General features: G+C 45.5%; 1 protein-coding gene and 2 long non-coding RNA genes across 8 annotated transcripts in view; 2 read left to right on the top strand and 1 right to left on the bottom strand.

Moving 5' to 3' along the window:
- The window catches only part of Dpp6 (dipeptidyl peptidase like 6), a 906,096-nt gene that overhangs the window by 460,956 nt on the left and 429,962 nt on the right, over nucleotides 1-15,178 (top strand).
- LOC147994666 (uncharacterized) lies at nucleotides 1,959-14,391 on the bottom strand. The gene is made up of 3 exons (XR_015686281.1): nucleotides 13,967-14,391; nucleotides 9,765-9,957; nucleotides 1,959-7,174 (listed from the first exon to the last, which is right to left on the bottom strand). It is a non-coding gene; the product is annotated as an uncharacterized LOC147994666 (long non-coding RNA).
- LOC147994667 (uncharacterized) lies at nucleotides 7,034-9,622 on the top strand. The gene is made up of 2 exons (XR_015686282.1): nucleotides 7,034-7,147; nucleotides 8,018-9,622. It is a non-coding gene; the product is annotated as an uncharacterized LOC147994667 (long non-coding RNA).

The following is a 15,178-nucleotide window of genomic DNA, read 5'->3' as shown; positions in this document are numbered from 1 at the left end:
GTCCACAGAGTGTTCTGGGTGCCATGAGAGGAAGGCAAAACTGGTGGACACCAAAGTCTCACACTTAAAATTAGGGATGACTGCACACACAAGCTCACATGCAGCATGCTGATAGGTGCATTCTTAGGTATTTCTTTTTTTAAAGATTTATTTATTTATTTTATGTATGTGAGTACACTGTAGCTGTCTTCAGACACACCAGAAGAGGGCATCGAATCCCATTACAGATGGTTGTGAGCCACCATGTGGTTGCTGGGATTTGAACTCAGGACCTCTGGAAGAGCAGTCAGTGCTCTTAATTGCTGAGCCGTCTCTCCAGCCCGATAGGTGCACTCTTAAAGTGTGTGAACAATAATCTTAACTGGCCCCAATACACAGAGAGGGGGTAAATAATATAAAATGTATCTCAGTCTTCACTATATGCAATTCTCTTTAAGTTCCATGTAGCAGAATATTATGGTGGCTCACACCTGTGGTCATAGCATTTGGGAAACTGAGGCAGGGGGACACCACAATTCCAGACTTGCCTGGACTACAATGTAAAACACTTTCTCAAAACTTCCCCACAAACAAAACAAACAAAACCCAGCAAATCCATACAGTTCAGGGTGATGAACTACAGAGCTCGGCTGATGATCTTCTGTTTCTTCTTGCTGGTAGAACAAGCTCGTGGGGAATCAGGGAGCTGTGGGAGAAATCTGCCTCAGTTGTCCTGAGAGAGAATGTGTCCTGGTTCTACTTTAGCTGCTGGTTTTCTGTGAGGCTTATGTGGCGGTGCTTACAAACCCCCAGCTTTCCTGGAGTCATCAGAGTCTGGGGATTGGTTACCTCACACCCTAACACCTAAAGAGGACCAGCTTCCAGCTCGTCAGAAAGTATGTGGGCTGCCACAATGGAGAATCTATTTCTTCTCAATAAGCCAAGGATGGGTTCCCTCTTCTACCTGCCCCGAAATTTGGGAATCAGCAATGTGAATGCGTGGGGGGGGGATCTTCTCTGTGCTGAAAATTGACACAAGTTAATTTAAATATGGTGAAATGTATAAAATCAGTTATTTCCATCTTTTCCCAAGTGTTAGCATGGTTCTCCCAGTTCTCTAAAAACCCACTGTGAAATAGATGAGTATGTCTAACGAGTTGTTTGGAGTTTTAGGTTTTAAAGGATATGGTGAAGATGAGCTGGAATCAAAAGAGAGAACGGCCTTTCAAAACACAGTTGCCCTTTCTCCTTGGAAATGCTGGTGTGTGTGTGTGTGTGTGTGTGTGTGTGTGTGTGTGTGTGTGTGTGTGTCTGTATCTGTGTGTGTCTGTCCTTCTGTCTGTCTGTCTTTTCCAGGTGTAATACGCTGTGGTATGTATTCTGGGGGCATACATTCATGGGTTGTGGAGGTGGTATACACATGGTCTGTGAAGGGGTGTGCACATGCTCTCATATATGTTGAAGTCAGAGGATCAGGGTCTCTTGTTCACTGATGGATATATGTGCTAGGATAGATGACCGTGAGTTCGCAGGCATCTGCTTCCTGCGCCCCTCTCTGCAGGGTGAGCTCTAATCACAGGTGCTTGCATGACTGCATTTAATTTTAACGTGAGTCTAGCATCCAAATTTAGGTCATCAGGTTTGTATAGCAAGTGCTTCACCATCCAAGCCTTCTTCCCCAGCCTTAAGCCTGTCTTTAAACACAGTACAATCTACCCACAGATTTTTGGAAATAGCATATTTGTTAATGTGAGTGGGGTGATTTAGTCAAGTGCTTTAAAGACAACTCAGATGGGACTGAAATGGTTGATAAAACTTGAATTCACCTTGGCTTCCTCTCATCTCTTCTCACACTGAGGCCAAAAGGGGGAGACAGAAAGGATGAGGGTAACTTGGATTCAAATTTAGTGAGTTCTTGAGGGAAGGCTAAATCCTGCCTCAGAGTACCAAATTAAAGTGATATTTCCACTTAAATTTTTAAAGAAACAGATTTATTTTAGCATATGCTATCCTCATTTGAAATGATTTAAAATTGGAAAGCAGTAATCAGTAATGCTATTCAATAAGAGAAGACAGAAGGATTCATTCTGGATTTTTCCAATGAACCATAAAACATTTGCACAGCTATTGAGCGGGGATAATATTTTAGTGATATATTGATGTATGGATGTATGCATGACTGTATTTATATACACAAATATATATTCATAAATAGACATGCTCGATATACATGCACATGAACATGTAACCCCCATGTGTAACAAACTCACAGCTGTGAAGATCTCAAAGGTTCGTATCCCTCTGGTGACAGGCATCTCTCAGTGTGTGATTTATGTGTTCCATGAAAAGACTGTCCCAAAGCCTCCTCTGTGGAAATAGTTATGCTGTTTGCCAGCTTGGATTGAGGGCTATATGTTGAGTCTTATGTAGGTGATTGAGGTCTGTTGTTAACGGTCATGGGATGTGGCCATTACTTCCTGTTGCTTCTATTTTGTGACCACTATCAGTCCCAAACAGCCCTGGAGTGTCCATTAACCTATAACATGTGGGCCTCAGAACCTAGCATTGACTGGTAGGCTAAATCATTTGCTTGAACATTTTAGATAATGCCTCAACAGAGAACAGTCTTGCATTTCATGAGAGAATCCTAGATCTAGTGCAATAGCTGGAACAACTGTTAAAAGGCATTGGGCTTAAGTTGTAAACAAATTTAGTGATCACCTGCAGGATGTATGCATGACTTTCCTGCCTGCTTAGAACACAGTCTTGGTATTTCTTGGAGTACCAAGAGTCTATGGTAAGAGAATCTGGGTCTTACCATGGTAATAGTTCAGGTTTTTTTTTTGAGGGGGGTAATCATGTTGCAGGGAAAGGCAGTTTGAGATCCCTGCATTTTGTGTGGTATAAGAGTGCAAGGAATGGTTGAAGCAAACCAAGAAAAACGAAATACAGTATTAAGAAGAGACAGTCTGATACACTGCAGGGTCGTGATAGGAGAGGGAGGCATTCAGAATGCAAAAAAAAGTGCTTTGGTGTCAATGACTGCCGTGACCAAAGTCACAGAAAGTAAATTCCACCCTGAGTAGATTCAAGTCATCTGTGGCTCTGTGGATAAGACGCTGGGAAGAGCTGACTAACCCTTGTGGAGCCTGCAAGGTGCCAGAGTGAGAAGCTACAGTTGTGAGGCTTTCAGAGGAGGACATGGCTGTCACAGATACAGTTACCTTACTGGAACTCTGTTGCAAAAGACACCGAGCAGCCTAGGAGTGCAGTGAGGAGGAAAGAGAGTTGCTACCATGTGCTGTCCTCACAGGAAGATAGTATTTCATCAGTGCATGGCAATGAAGCAGGCAGCTGGCTCCCAGACCAGTCGACTAGGTTTGGGATAGTTCTAAATTTTCTAGGTCCACATCACACAGTGTGTCAAACGAGTCTACTCAGAAGGGTCACCTGGTACAATAAATGGAGGCCCAGATAATAGGAGGATGGCAGGAGACTTTTCGTCTCCAGACAGACTGCTGTTCTAGACTGAGTTCAAACAAAGAAAATACGCTGTCTAACTTTTCCTGTCACTGTGATTAAAATAGTCTGACAAAATCAGCTTGAGGAAGACAGAGTTTATTCTGGGTCAGAGTTCTAGGGTTCAGTTTACCATGGTGGGGAGTCGAGGCAGCAGTGGGCCACATCACATCCACAATCAAAAAGAAAGAGATAAATGCTGTACTCAGCCCACTCTTCCTTTGGATCCAACCCAGCGTCCCTGGCTGTAGAATGGCACCACCCACAGCAGGTAGGTCTTCCCACCTCAAGGAACCTACTCAAGATTATCCATTCTCCAGGAGTGTATCTCCTAGGTAATTCCAGAGCTCATCAAGTTGACAGGAATGTACATACTTTCTGGGAAATGCTCTGGTATAGTAAACATGTTTTACTCTATTTTACTAGTATTCTGCAAAGTCAAAAACACCCAGCATTCCAACACTGTTGTTTGTGAGGTAACTTAGCTAAGACCAGCAAATACATAGAGAACCTGGGGACCCTGAGAGTCGAAGAGAGCTTTTCATGTTCTTCCACAGGTCTAGCACAAGTGGTATGTGGGAACACTCAGACGTGATGAATTCCTGTCATAAGCACCCTCCCTTCGAGAGCAGGTCGAGTAGACAAAGACTCCTGTCTTCCTACCTCATTGATGAGGAGGAAGGAATTGCTGATACAGAGTTCATATGCTGTTTGCAGGGAGCAGCAATGACCTACATGCCTCCTTTCCATTCTCACTGTGAGACCCTGCGACACTGAGTGGAAGCTGTGTGTGTGTGGTGTGTGTGTGTGTGTGTGTGTGTGTGTGTGTGTGTGTGTGTGTGTGTGTGTGTGTAAGAGCCATGGTTTGCTGGAGCAGGGCAGCTTCACTTTAGTTTTTGGTCTGGTTCCCTGTGATTGTGAGCAGAGTGCCAGATGACCGTGGGGCAGCTGAGCTCAGTTTGGCTGTAGTTCTGCTTGTGGCTGATATCTTGCAGCCCTTGCTGACTCTGGGTCCCTAAAATGGGGACACGCAGGAAGGAGTCTGAGAGGTCTCAACAGACAGGAGAAGGGGGCCAGATGCAGGAAGCTGTATTCCTTCTGTTTTCAAGGTCCCCACCACCACTACGTCCCCACCGTAGCTAGAGTGTCATTTGCTCAGACATGACTTGTGCTAACTACCATGTGTGCTCATTCCCCCAGTTCTTCTGTATGAAAACACAAAATAGAAAGAAAAGCCAAGAGTTTACACAAGAGAGAAAGAGAATGTATAAGGTAGTGCAAGCGTTCCTCTGCGGGACTTTTAATGATAACATCAGGTATGAGACAAGGAATAGCTAAAGCTTCTGATTTTAAGTAGAAAACTTGGGCCTAGCAGCTGGAATTAAAAGATAAGGTATTTGGTCATGATCTTTAGTGGAAGAGTCAGTCTAGGTCTCAGCAAAGAGACCTGTAAGTCTATAAGACCTAAAGCTCTATAAGTCATAGGCAGGCTGTGCATGCCTGAGTACCCATGACTCAGAACCCTGTAGAGCTGGCCTCTCTGGTGCAAGCAAGTGTCACATGGCAGCTTCTGGAGCTGCTGTGGGAACTGAGCTGCAAGGCAGTCACTCTACTCCCCACAAGAAAACCTCTCGGCAGAGGCAACAGCAGGAACGCCATGGGGCCCACTCTTAGTCCACCAGTGGTAATACCAAGCACTTCACCCATGCAGTAACATCTGCTAATTCCCAGTGACAACTTATATCTTATTCCCTTACTAGTCTCTGATCAATTTTTAAGGAGATTTAACTTCCTCTGCCAGAACTTAAGCAAAGCTGCCATCCTCCATCTGAGACCTCACAAGGCTGAGCACCATCCCAAGGGGCTGGGCTGTTTCCTCTAGAACAGGGGCTTCTGGAACATTCTGTGTGTGTGCCTGTGCGTGCGGAGGTGGGAAACAAAATGTAGGTGGGTATAAATCTACAACTGATTAAAGAATGAAAACCATGGGTAGGCAGGGCTATTCTCAAACAGAGATCCAAAAGTTCAAGGGCTCTGGAACCTTTCATGTTACTTTGGTGGCCTCTTTTCCAGAGGGCTTGGTGGAACCACCCAACCCTGTTTTGAGCCCCACCACCAACACTTTTATTCTCTTTTAGAAATCTAAACTACTCAGGCTTTAAATCATGGTCTTAAAATTATAAAGAAAATTACTTTTGCTGATTCAAAAGAGGTGGCCTGCCCAGAGCTCTGTCCACTTGTTAGGCAGATGCTGGATAAGAGGGGGAGTTGTATTTGGATAAATGGGTACCCCAGGCAGAAAGGAACCAAGGGCAGAGAGTGAAGAGCTGAATGGGAAAGACACCAGGCCAGGAGGGCAGGACTCCCAGCTGAGATGCCCAGGGTGTGGTTATGAGCAGGTAGGAGCATGGGACTGGTGACCTGGGGGTAGGGTCGTCACCTGGCACATGGCATGTACAATGCAAGCAAGCAGTCAGCAGAAGGCAGATGTGATTCTAAAAGCAGGGGAGAAAAGCGTCTGCATGGACGGTCCTACCTGACAGAGCAGGAGTCCAGGTTTCTCTTGAGTGGGAAACCAGGCATAGACCAAAAGAAGGTATAGGCTTGTGACTGTCTCACCCGGCTGTGTCTCCAGTGGTCAGAAATGGACACAGGAACTAGATGCTTTTGGTTTTATCTTTTTTCCCCCTGATCCATAGTCATGGTCTCACTATGTATCTTGGGCTGTCTTAAATTTATGCCAATCCTTCTGCCTCAGATTCCCAAGCCACTATGCCTGTCTAAGTTTCTGATTTTCACTAAGCTAAATGGGGCCATGATTTAAGAACCAAATGCCAGTTTACCTAGAGGGAGCAAGGTATCTTAACACACATTGTGGTGCACATGTGCGTGTGTGTGTGTGTGCGTGTCTGCATGTGCCTTTAAATACCCCAAGAGAGATGCTTAGCAAAACTCACGGTAGAATTTCTGGGTCTGGTTTTGCCAACCAAATCACACTGCAGTCTGGTCTGAGGCTTAAGTGGATGATGAAGGATGAGACAGCGTTTTACCATTAAAAATCACCAAGTGTTGGTGTCTCAGAAGCTCCTCCTTCTGTCATCATTTCAGCTCCTTTTGACAAGGGGTTGGGGAGAGAGTGCTTGGCTTTGCAGTGCCAGCAACCTCTGGTGAGAACTGGCAGAACAGCTGCGGGCTGGACACCCCAAATGCTAACCCAGCTCTCCCACCTGTGTGTGAGGGGACTAGGTGAGTCCAGCCTGATTCCACGTTCAGGAAATGGTCATTCTTGGCACACTGTTGTGATGGGAAAAGGCACAGGTTTGGTTCAGCATTGGCCAGGCGTGCTTCAGGTCTACTTACCTAATGAGCACTGACTATGCACGCTGACATGGCCATTGTATGAGTGCGTCTTCTCATCCCAGCATTTGACAGGATCTCATGCCCATTTTTGAGGTAGATTGTTCTATAAAATTGTGGATTGTTTGATTTTGAATCATTCTCGGGCATGGTGACATTTGGACTTTTGATTTCATAGCAGAAACCTTTCCCCAAAGGAAATCAGCCAAGACTGGTACAGGAAGTGACAGCCCTTCCCTGGTGTCTCCCGGATACCTCTGCAGAGCTCAGAGCAGGTGCAGCGCCGGAGAAGGTGAAGCTCAGAAGGGCTGGATGCATCCTGTAGTTGGTGAAAGGCAGACTTAGAAAACACCCACATTTGATTTTGTTTTAGGTCAAACAGTTCTTAGTGAGAAATAGTTTTAAAAGTAATAAGTTCAGTGATTAGCATAAAAATTGACGTTACCTGGGAACTGCAAAACAGACAATGGCATCCAGAGATATGGGTGGATGAGGACAGCCCTGTTTCGTCTGGCATGTAGCTTGTGGGAGAGTACTTATTTAGAATGTGTGAAGCCCTGGGTTCATTTCTGCCAGGAGGCACAAATAAAGCACCTTTATGGTATGGTATATGTGCTCAATGCTGGGTAGCTGAGCACTGCTATGGCTCATGGTCTCCTCGGCTCCGGGGAAGACACATGGTTTCTCCTCCTTCTTCTCCCTAGTTCTATGGAGAATTGGGGTGTGTAACAGATTTTCATAGTCAAGTAATTATATAATAAGATGCTTTTGAAACAAAGAAGATGGAGAGAGAGAATGATGGAGTTTCTCCCAGCCTTTAAAAGTAACCAAGCACTAAGAGATCGTGCATGCTTTGGGAGTGTGCAGCAGGTAATTCTCCATCTCATTTCACTTGTGAACAGCTTCATGAATGGTAGTTAGATCACAAATGTGGGATTATGGGTGTGTGGGGGTGGGGGGTTCCAGGTTACCACCTGTACAGATCAGGAGGGGTGTAAGGACTGAGATGGCTGGATGTTTTAGCTATTTCCAAGTTTAAACTGAACCACACCTGTGTGGGTCTTTAGTGTCTGGGCTGCAGGTTTCTTTTGAGAATCTCATGAGAGCCATCAACCTAATGTGGATATAACTAAAACCTTGCTGCCCTTTCCTTTCTACACAGAGATTGTGGGTTACACACATCCGACGACTTCCTGTTGTCTAGCACCATGAGAGAACAACCTGAAGGTTCGTCAGAAGAAACATCGAAAGACTGCACTGTACACAGGCATCACCTCTGGGTGCTGTGCTAGGTCCAGTGACCAAAAGGTGCATAGGTAGTCACAAGCAGTCTTTAACTCTGAGTGCTATGGTACGTCTATTGACTGTACTGTGCACAGATAGGAACTAAGCAGCCATCACCTCTGGGTGCTGTGCTAAGTCCAGTGGTAGCACAAAGCTTAGAAAGGGCAGCAGTGTAGTCTAGAAGAATGCTCAAGAGTAAATGCATAGGAAACCTCTAAAGTGGAGGATAATGGGTATGCTGCCATGTTGGATGAAGCAGTTAGGAATGAGCAGCTAAGAGGAAATAAAGAGTCATGCAGAAATCCTTAATTCCTACTTGAGGGGTGGGTGAGCCCTCATCAGAAGATATGGGCTTTATTTATAGTTTCCACTGTCTGATCAAAAGGCAAAACTAGGACCCTGTGGATTTATGTCCCTAGCCCCAGTCTTACCCAGGAGACAGGACAAGCTATTCTGGTTGAAAGGACTGACGTGATAGCCTAGATTGTTCAGGAAGAAACACTGACATGAGCCTGGGGTGCTCACCCTCTGTGCTCTCCTGCAGCAGAGAGAGCTTGACTTGGGACTGGGTGCATTAAGGAGTCTGAGATTTCATCACAGTGCCTCTGTACTTTCTCTGGCACACAGTATGAGCCTCTGAAAGGCCCAGAACTCTCAAGTTACTTATGGAATCTCCATCCCAAGCCCAGATCCTTAAAGCCTGCCTGGCTGACCTGTGTACTGACTGAGTCTGTTGGACATGAGGCACCTTCCTCCCTATGCTTTGTAGTGAATGACCCATAGTACAGTGCCCTGGTTTTGTTCTCAATCAATGAAGCACCCCAACAACTTAATCAACTCAGAGCTTAAAGAAAGCCTGCTTCCTCCCCAGATGGCTACCTCCACTGAGGTGGCTTTCCTGATGCTCGGCACATCCAGGTTGCCCTTCCAGTTGCAGAATTCTGCCCATACCTATTGTACACAAACCATTCCTCTATTTCAGAGGTATGTCACCTGGGACACCATTCAGGCATCATCCTGTCTTGCTGTGTCTCCTGTCCACAAAAGAGCCGATGCCTTCTCATTCGACAATCGTGAATAAACGAAAATTATCTAAAGCTAAAAAGAGCTGAGCAACGGACACTGTCACCAAAGACCTCCGTTGACAGTCTGAAGTCCACATTCCAAGTCTTCTCCATGTAACAAACAAAGTGATTTCCTGGCAGTCAGGATCCGCAAGGACACTCCATTTATTCAGAGAAAAGCAGACATGCATTTTGGGTTTGATTTTCTAATTCTTATGGGTAAGAAGTACCAGTGGGCAAGAAAGAACATAGATCATGGGTCAGGAAATGAATTGTGGGACATTTGCCCAGTGGCCCTCTGTTGAGTCTGGATAGAAGAAGGCTATTGGTCTTGCAAAAATGTCTATAACTCCTTATGTTTAATATGTGTGCAGGTCGTCTGTGCGTGCCATAATACAGATGCAGATGTCAAAAGGCAATTTGTGGAAGTTTGTATTTTCCTTCTACTATGTGAACTCAGACTGTCAGGCTTGGTGACAGACACATTTATCCACTGAGCCGTCTCACTAGCCGTTGTTGAACTTTTTTCTTATTTTTAAAGATGCATTAATTTCTGCATACCTGGTGCTCACTGAGGTCAGAAGAGGGCATTGGATCCCCTGGGACTGGAGTTACAGGAAGTCATGTGCCACAATCAGTGCTGGAAATTGAACTCGAGTCCTTTGCAAGGTTAAGGACTTGTGTCTCTAAAGCCCATCCATCGCTGAACTTTCTAATGAGGGGAGGTGGATTCCAGAGGGAACACAGGTTGAGACTGACAGATTCCAGCAGGAAAAGAATGCAAATAAATGAAAGAGTTAGCCAATAGAGTCTGGTTTCAACTCCAGCTGTGTGGTACAGGGTGGCTTGCGTGCTGTGTAGGAGAGAGGAGGACACTGTAACTTCTAGGGAGGAAGCTGATAGGGAGCGAAGGTTCTCCAATGTAGAGTGAGTTCTGCTCTGGCCACAGGAGCTGGCTTTCCTTGCACTGCTGGGCTTAGAGCTGAGAGTATCACAAGGTGGAGTAGTAAGTCTGTGGCCTTTGACAGCTACAGGTGTAGCTGGAGGCCTGTGCTGAGGTACTGGCAGCTTAGGTGTGCTGGACTGAGTATCAGGGAAGGCTGTTGAAACTTGGCCAGCTTAGCTCTGGGTGGTGCTGCTATGATTCCGCACCGGTGAGAACAAGACAACACCAGTATTGCATGCTTAGGAAAGTTTCACTATGGGGCTAGGGTTTAGATTGCCTGATTTAAAGTCTGAAGAATTAAGGCTATTGCAGTGAATAGATGTAAGATTAACACCTTTTTATTCAATTTATTGTTTGTGTATATGTGTGTGTCTGTGTGTATATGTGTGCATGTGTCTGTGTCTCTGTATGGGTGCATGCATGTCTGTGTGTGTGCATGTGTGCATGTTCTGTGTCTTTGTGTGTGTGTGTGTGCGTGTGTGAGCATGCACATTCGTGTGGGTATGGCTGCACATGCAGGCAGAGGCTGGAAGATAATTCAGGTGTTAGTCCTTAGGAACCATGCATCTCCTTAAAGGCAGAACTCTTACTGACTTGAAGCTTCCCAAGAAGGCTAGACTGACTGGCCAGTAAGCCCCATGATCCTCTTGTCTCAACTTCCCTTGCCTTAGAATTATAAACACGTTACTTGCCTGACTATTTTTTTAACATCGATTCTTGGACTGGAACTCATGTCTTCATGCTTGCAAGATGAGCACTTACCCAATTAAGCCATCTCCTCAGTCCCAGACTTTTTTTAAGGTTTTACTTAGTAATTATCTCTACAGAAAAATCTCTGGCTTATATGATAGCGATGTCCTTGCTTGAACAGAAAATTAATATTTCAAATGAGGAAAACAGTGAAGAGAATAAAGGTGGTAGTTTGCAGAGAGGCTGTGTGAGTGTTTGTGAACTTCATGGGCAAGGTTGCCGGAAGTGATCTGAACAAATGAGAATCGGGAAGGACACAGCAAACACCTGTGTGTGTCGGGGGGCGGGGGTTCCACTCAGAAGCCTTTCCGTCTCCAGCGGTGTTTGCGTTGCTTCAATATCTTGCACTTTAGGAATATTGCAGAGATTTTTAGATGAACAGATTTAGAATCATTTGCTCTTTGAGAGAACCCTTACTTCCCAGCCCCATCAGTTCCAGGGCAAAGCCTAAGCATTGCCAAGGTCACATAGCTCTGCCACAGAACCGTGCGCAGGGTTGGTTTGTTCTGCTCCTAACGACAGCTGACAGACTCTGCCTTTCCTACTCACCACTTGCATGAGCTGGAATGATGGTGGTTTCCTTTCATCTTCCCGTTAAGAAGTCTAATCAATTTAAAGATAATTAGATCAATCTTGGGACAAGAACTTATGAAGCCACAAATCAATGTGTCCATATCAGCCATATGGCCTGGTACTCCACAAGCCACCGTGGCCAAGGACAAATGTCACGTCACTGAGATCCTTGGGAGACAACTTATATCCAGAAGAACATTTCTTAGGATGTTAAGTTCTTTGGCTGTTAGGACCTAGCGAGTTGAAGACAGGGCAGTCTGGTTCCTGCTGTGGCAGAGCCAGAGATGGTTCATGGAGGATGGCTCCTGTGAGGCAAGGCCAGAGCAGAATCTGCCCTGTGTTGCTCTAGAAGGGTGCTATGTCTTCTTGGGCTCAGTAGGTAGGAGGCATTAACCACCCAATGGCATTGTCCCAGCCACACCCACGAGTGGACATTGGGCTGGACAAGCAACAGTGTCACACAACTTGTGTGGCAACAGCGGTGGCTGTTGTGTGAGATATGCACATGGTGTCTGGCCTCCTCCCTCTGCTTGGCTTTTGTCAGTGTGAAGACTTACACTGATTTTCAGGTGGACCCAAGACCAGAAACTACAGGGGGAGGCTGACATTACAGGGCCATGCTGAGGATGCCTACATGCAGTCCATGGAGCCCCTGTGTCCTGAGTGTCCACAGCAGTCCAGATTTTATAAAGACAAAGCTTCACACATATAGACTCTATTGATATAAAACTTAAAATGAAATTATCTTCTCTCCTCAGATTGTTTTAATCTGAATCTGCTAACAGTTTTATTTACAAAGACAAGGTTATAAGCCCTGAGTTCTCTCTGTCTCTTTGTCTCTGTCTCTTTGTCTCTCTGTCTGTCTCTGTCTGTCTCTGTCTCTGTCTCTGTCTCTCTCTCTCTCTCTGTCTCTGTCTCTCTCTCTCTGCATAATGATAACATCTAGAGTAGAGGAGCCTCCTGCTTAGGATTCATATGAGGATCTGAAGCACATCAATATACATTGACACAAGGCCAATGTGAACTGCAGGGTTCAGTTTACTGACTGTTAGTAGCCACATAAAAGATTTAAAAATCCCAAGAAGGCTGTGAAAATAGCCCATGGTTGAACACTGGGCTGTTGTTCCCAGTGCCATAAATGAACAAAAAATAAATAGAAAGAGAAATAGGTGACTAATTTTATAATGTTTTGCACACATTCCAGGACTGGATTTAAATAAGCCTCTCTGTTCCTGAAGTGCTTGGGGAAGACCACAGTGGTTACTGGATATCCATACACTCTTATGAGTGTTATTATATGCACAGACTAGTAAGATGGCCTGTGTTATAGGGACTTAAGGTGGGCTGTCCTGACATGCAAATGCCTCTGCCACCAAGTATGATGACCTCAACTCAATTCCCAGAACCCTTAGGTGTGATGAAAACTTCTGCAAATTGTCTCCTCACCATAACACACGTCCACAGCATGTGTACTCTCCCACATGCACAAATGCACAGAATACATAAGCAAAAACCATTTTAAAAAAAAAGAAGAAAAAAGAAATGCCATATACAAGAGGAATTCCTACACATCAAACATGATAGCCCCTGTCTTCAAGATATTTGAAACATGAAATATACTTGCATTAGCCAGATAGGTCTACTTGGGATGTTTGTACTTATGAGACTATCACAACTATAGTATTAGCGCGCGCGCACACACACACACACACACACACACACACACACACAGAGAGAGAGAGAGAGAGAGAGAGAGAGAGAGAGAGAGAGAGAGAGGATCATAATAGAATAGGAGTCTTCACAACAAGGCATTAAAAGCTGTGCGTAAGAACTAGCCCAGATTATGCAAGTGAAGTTCCCTATGAGCTGCATGCCATGTGTTTGGAGATAGGGGCCGTACACACACTTCTGATATATGGCTGCTGGCAGAAACCAGCATTCTCGCAGAGAGGAATAGGCCCATTAGCCCTTCTCAAGGAAAATAAATGCAGTCATGGAGAACATTCGGATGTAGACACACTGCCATCTCTGCACGTCTCAACACTGTGTGGAGCAGTTTAAGCCCACAGAGCTGTGCATGTGGTGATAAAGCTGTAAGGATGCAGCCTCCTTGCCAGATTGGTTTCTCAAAGACAGTGCTAATGTGAGGCCTTTTAGAGTTTATGTAGAGTTCTTTAAATTAGCACAGTTGCCCTAAAACCAAAACTCTGACATCTCTGTTAAAAAGGAGAGAAAAAGAGGCTTGCTTGCGTAGGCTATGGAGTCTGAGGGCTGCACAGAGGGTATCCCATGGGCCTTTGTCTCTGGTGCCAACTTTGCTCGGAGCCTGCTCACAGGTAAGGATGACATCGGCAGCACACAAAATGCATGGCTGCACATCATTGGTCACCTTCTAAGGTGTATTTGTTGCTGTTGTTCTGCAGAGTTGCCCTTCCACCTGCCTGCAGATAAGTGTTCCCTGGGTGGGAAAGTCCAGAAAAAGCAAGACGCTTACCTCTGAGCAGCCTGGGTTTGCTGCTATCTGGTGTTTGAGGCCAACTCCCTTTTCGTTCTCTGTCAATCTCAGGGTCCTGGGAGGAGTGTCATGCTCACCATCTTTAGTTCTACTTCCTCGTATCTTTAATATTGCAATCAGTTTTTAAATCTGAACTGGTCCAAGTGTGAAACTGGTAAACCCTACTGATAGTACAGCAAGGTCTGCTGGCTTTGGTATGGGTGCAGGTAGGTGAGACATACCGTTGAGCAGCTTCAGACGCTAGCCGGAAAAGTGTGTAGACACGTAAGGCTCGAGAAGCCCCCCAAGCCCTATGTCCGGGAGGTCCCACTCACAGAGACACAGAGATGGAGATCGATGCAACAAGCAAGAGGTTTAATGATCCAGTACACTGGGGTGGCCCTGTAATGGAGACAGAAGTGACCCTGAAGAACAAAGGCTCTCACCCTTTATACTTTTTCAGGGTATAGGCTTTAGGTTATAGCATGAGTTGGTTATTTCTCATTGGTGGGGCCTATTACCTTTTGAATCCATTGGTGGCTGCCTATTGTCCTTTGAATTCATTGGAGGCCCTTGGTGGGGAGACATCTCTGGAACAGAGAAGGGAAGGGTGGAGGATCCCACCCTTTTTGTAGTTGGAACACTTCCTGCATAGGGTGTTTACTCAGCAAACTCTTGTGAAACTCCCTGGCCTCAAGCTTATCGGGAAGTCCCAGTCACCTGATGTTTTCTGAGATAGTTTTGTCGGCTTGGTTCCCACATACCACAGCCACTCATTGGTCCCAATCCTCTGGAGCTTTGGATGTCCTCGTTGCCTCCAGAGTCTGGAATTGCATTGGCAGTTTTCTTTGAAAGATTGGCTGGGGGAGGGTCTTCTTCCTAGGTGCCATGCCTCTGCGCTCTGCACGTGACCCTAGGTAGAGTCTCATTTCCTGAATGTGAATCCCAATTCTTGTTTAGGTGTTTACATGAGCCATTAATGAAGTAAATTATTCAGTCCTGCTTGCTCTGTTCTCCCTGGAAACTAAAGATCTGGTGGTGTTCTAACCACTGCTGACCAAGGCTGTGGTCAGTAAACATTATCAGTAATCAGAGGGAAGACAGGAGTATCTGTGTCCCAAGCTCTTAGAGATGTAGGCCAAGGGTAAGTGTTTAGCAGCTTCTGTTAAGAGGGTATAAATTGTGCCTGTTACCTGACTGTCTTACTTGTTT

This window comes from Rattus norvegicus, chromosome 4, assembly GCF_021556685.1.
Source record: "Rattus norvegicus strain SHRSP/BbbUtx chromosome 4, alternate assembly SHRSP_T2T, whole genome shotgun sequence".
In the NCBI taxonomy this organism is placed as follows: domain Eukaryota; kingdom Metazoa; phylum Chordata; class Mammalia; order Rodentia; family Muridae; genus Rattus; species Rattus norvegicus.
This window is presented reverse-complemented; position numbering and strand designations above follow the sequence as displayed.